Source organism: Penaeus chinensis, chromosome 11 (assembly GCF_019202785.1).
Source record: "Penaeus chinensis breed Huanghai No. 1 chromosome 11, ASM1920278v2, whole genome shotgun sequence".
Lineage (NCBI taxonomy): Eukaryota > Metazoa > Arthropoda > Malacostraca > Decapoda > Penaeidae > Penaeus > Penaeus chinensis.
Genome location: NC_061829.1, coordinates 9,136,712 through 9,141,221, shown reverse-complemented (window position 1 = coordinate 9,141,221; position 4,510 = coordinate 9,136,712).

The following is a 4,510-nucleotide window of genomic DNA, read 5'->3' as shown; positions in this document are numbered from 1 at the left end:
ATAATTCTTTTTTATGCATTATTTTTTATAATCATTACTATTTTCATTAATATTACAATTATCATTATCATTATTTTTATTATGTAATTATTATTATTATTATTATTATTATTATTATTATCATTATTGTTATTATTATTATTATTATTATTATTGGTAGTAGTAGAAGTAGTAGTATCATTATTATCATTATGATTAATATTACTATAATCATTATCATTATTATTATTATTATTATTATTATCATTATCATCATTATTATTATCATCATTATTATCATTACAGTCATAATCATTATTATTATCATTTTGATTGTCAATTATAATTATTATTACTATTATCTTTCTTCTTCTTCTTCTTCTTTTTTTTTCTTATTATTGTTATTATTATTATCATTATTATTATTAAATGTTATTTCACTAATATTATTTTTTTCAGTGTTATCATCATTATCGTTATTGTTATTATCATCATCATTATTATTATTTCATTATTGTTATCATTGTTATCACTATTATTATCACTATTGCTCTTCTTCTTCTTCTTCTTCTTATCATTATTATTATTATTATAATTTTAAAAGTATTCCCATTATGGTTTTTATTATCTTTATTATCATTATCATTATTATTATTATTGTTATCACTATTATTATTATTATTATTATTATTATTATTATTATTATTATTATTATCATTTTTATTATTACTACTACTACTACTGTTATTATCACTATTTTCATTATTATTATTGTAATTATCATTATTATTATCATTATTATTATTATTGCCATTATTATTGCCATTATTATTGCTATTATTATCTTCATTATTATTATTATTATTATTATTATCATTATTATTATTTCTATGATTATTATTATTTTCATTATCATTATCATCATTGTTATTATTATTACTATTGTTATTTCATTATTACTATTATCATTGTTATCATCACTATTACTATCAGTATTATAATCATTATCAGTATTATCATTACATTATCGTTATTACTATCATTGTCTTGATTACTATCGTCTTCATTATTATATTATTATTATCATTACTATTATTATCAATGTTGTCATTTTTATTATTAATACTATTATTATTATTATAATTATTATAATGATTAACATTATTAGCATTATCAGAATCATTATTATCATTATCATCAATATTTTTATTATTACTATTATCATTTTTATTATTATTATTATCAATATTATTATTATTATTATTATTATCATTGGTAGTAGTAGTAGTAATAGTAGTACTCCTAACCTTATTAACAATATTATTATTTTATCGTCTTTATCATTATTGTTATCATTATTATTATATTTATAGCTATTAGTATTACAATGGTTATAACCTTCATTATCACTGTTGCTGTAGCTGTTATTATTGTTTTTATCATCTTTATTTTCATCATCAACATTATCATTGTTGTATTGCATTTGCAATTGTAGTACAACAATCGTTTGTGGTCATGAGGTTATATGTACCATAACAGTATATTCTGCAAGAAAACTAGTGTTATGAGTATAAAAATTTAAGTTTATAATTTGAACGTGTAAATAATTCTTGTTTCATCTTCTTCTTATTTTTTGTATTACAACAAATATAACATCAAGATTACATGACGATTTTCAAACATACGAAATCATAACTTGCAGACTATGTCCCCGAATTCCCCGAGAGACATTCATCAACTCCAGGACGACATTAGCACATAATCAACTGAAACTCCAGTGTCTACATGCCTAAAGATCAGCGCGCAAAGCAAAGCAAGGCCAGGCAGAATCCCGAAGTTATAGAAACAGGAGACGTTACCCCATAATGTTCGCTGGTTTAAAGAGGGTGAACTGTAGTTATTCGCTAAGTTTGCGGGGCTTAGATATTAGTTAGGAGCGCCGCGAGCTGGGCTTAATGATCATGCTGTCAGGGTGCCACGACGTGTAACTGGCGACCCTAACGAGTTCACGTCCCTGTAATAGCCTTGTTATGAGGGACTGGAGTGTGCTGAGCCTCGCCCTACACCCCTCTGCTGCTCTTGCCTCCTCCTCCTCCTCTTCCTCCTCCTCCTCCTCCTCCTCTTCCTTGGGATCCTCTGTTCTCTCTCTCTTTAAGCTTACGTTTTGTCTTTTTTTTTTTTTTTACATTTCTAGTTTTTGTTTTTTTCTCATATCCATCTCATTCTCTCTTCTCTTCTCTCTCTCTCTCTCTCTCTCCACCCCTTCTCTCTCTCTCTTTCACACACACACATACACACACACACTTACTTTCTCTCTCTCTCTTTCTCTACACACACACACACACACACACACTTATTTTCTCTCTCTCTCTTTCTCTACACACTCACACACACACACACACACACACACACACACACACACACACACACATATATATATATATATATATACGTAAATATACGTAGATAGATAGATGCATAGATAATGTATATATATAATAGATAGATAGATAGATAGATATAGATATAGACATGTACCCAAACGCATACACAGTCCGTCTCTCTTCTATTCTGCCTGTGTTCGTTCTCCCTTCGCCTCCCTCTGGTCCCATCCCTCACAGGCAAATCCTACTCCCCCTTTCAGTTATTTCCCATCCCATCTTTCTCTCCTTTACTAGTCTCTCCTCCTTTGTCTTTTGTTTGTTTTTACCTTTAACCCTCCATTCCCCCTCGCCTCATCCTTTAGTCCGACTTCATAATATTTGTGCTTGTTCTTTGTTCTAATTTATACCTAATTCCACGTATGCTTGGATACGACCTCGTTGTATATTTATGGAAATTGTGTAGACTTCATAGATTGTATATTGTAAAAATAATCATTTATCCAAGGGCATTCTCATCATAATTTCCATGCAATTAGGGAATCAAGGTTTATATTAATCTCATGTTTTAACATTCTAATTAGCCTTCACTGGCTTCTTGTGGTGCTGATTGATATTAAAATCTAAAATCCAAACATTTCAGCCGAGGTCCAGGGCATGCAACCTGATATTTCCCTCATAAACATGCCCGCGCCGGATTCATGTTTGGGAGCCTCATATGACGGGCCGACGGTGCTCACCTGTCGCAGTTCTTCTGCCCAACCAATATCTTCCCGTTCTCATTTTTCGCATTTTTTTTCCTCTGCCATTTCTTCAGTTTTTCTTCTTCCCGCTTTTCTTGTCTGTTTTCCCAAATTTCCTTTTTCTTTTCTCTCCCTTTCTCTTAGATCTTTCTTACGTCTGTTTTTTTTCTTCACTTCATCCTCTCCTCTGTCTGTATGTCTGCCTTTCCCTGTCTGTCTCTTTGTCTGTCTCTCACCTCCTCTCCCTCCCTCCCTCCCTCCCTCCTTCTCTCTCTCTCTCTCTCTCTCTCTCTCTCTCTCTCTCTCTCTCTCTCTCTCTCTTTCTCTCCCTCCCTTTTTTTCTTCTCCCTTTCATCTCCTTCTCTTGTTTTGGAAATGTCCCCATTCCAAAACTGTTTACGTCCCCGACTCCCGTCATCGTAGCTTCCGCATGAGCTGTTTTCTTTCCACTTTATCGCTTGCACCATGTCAGCCCTCGATTTCAAGTCAAATTAAATAAGCCTCAAATGTTCAGGCAGCTGCACCTTTTCCTATAAAAAAAAATCTTCGTCGTTAGGTACGTGTTGATGCATTTCCTTACTTGCCAAGTCAGAGCAACCTTGAGAGTGAGAAATCTGAAAATCAAGGAGGTAAAATCCTGAATCATTTCTAGTCGGTACAGCCAAGGGTAAAACCTACGTAGCTAAGGAATGCCACAGGAGCATATATATACATACATATATACATATATATGTATACATATATATTATACATATATGTATATATATATATTTTATATACATGTATATATATATATATATATATATATATATATATATATATATATATATATATATATATATATATATATATATATATAGATATGTACATAAATACGTGTTTATCTTTATAAATATGTAGGTAGATAGATAGATACATAGATAGAGACATAGATAGGTATGTAGGTAAATAGATAGATAGATGGATTTTTAGATATATAGAAAAGATAAGCAGATAGATTGATAGATGAATTGATATATGGATAGATATGGGGCAAACGAAACGGATACATCCGGTAATATTCGCAATGTCAAGAAAGTCAGTAATTGTTTTTTTTTTAAACATTAACAGAATATAAGTAACTAAGCAACAACAGCCATCTCGTAAAAGAGAAATATGATTCCGAGAACAGCCTCTCCCGACCTCTCCGCCGGCGTCGCACGAGAAATGTTGCAGCGCCCTCTAGCCCACGAAGGTCACGAGAAGCTCTGACCGGCAGCGAGTTACCACCATTATTGCATATCGTTGGTAGGCATCAGCGCCCCTCGGAGAATCGTCCCGAAAGTCATCCATGCCTACCAAGCAGCGGGCGACTTCTTAAACAGCACCTTGGCCCATCGCTCTCCGCCGGGCATGAACTCTGCTTGC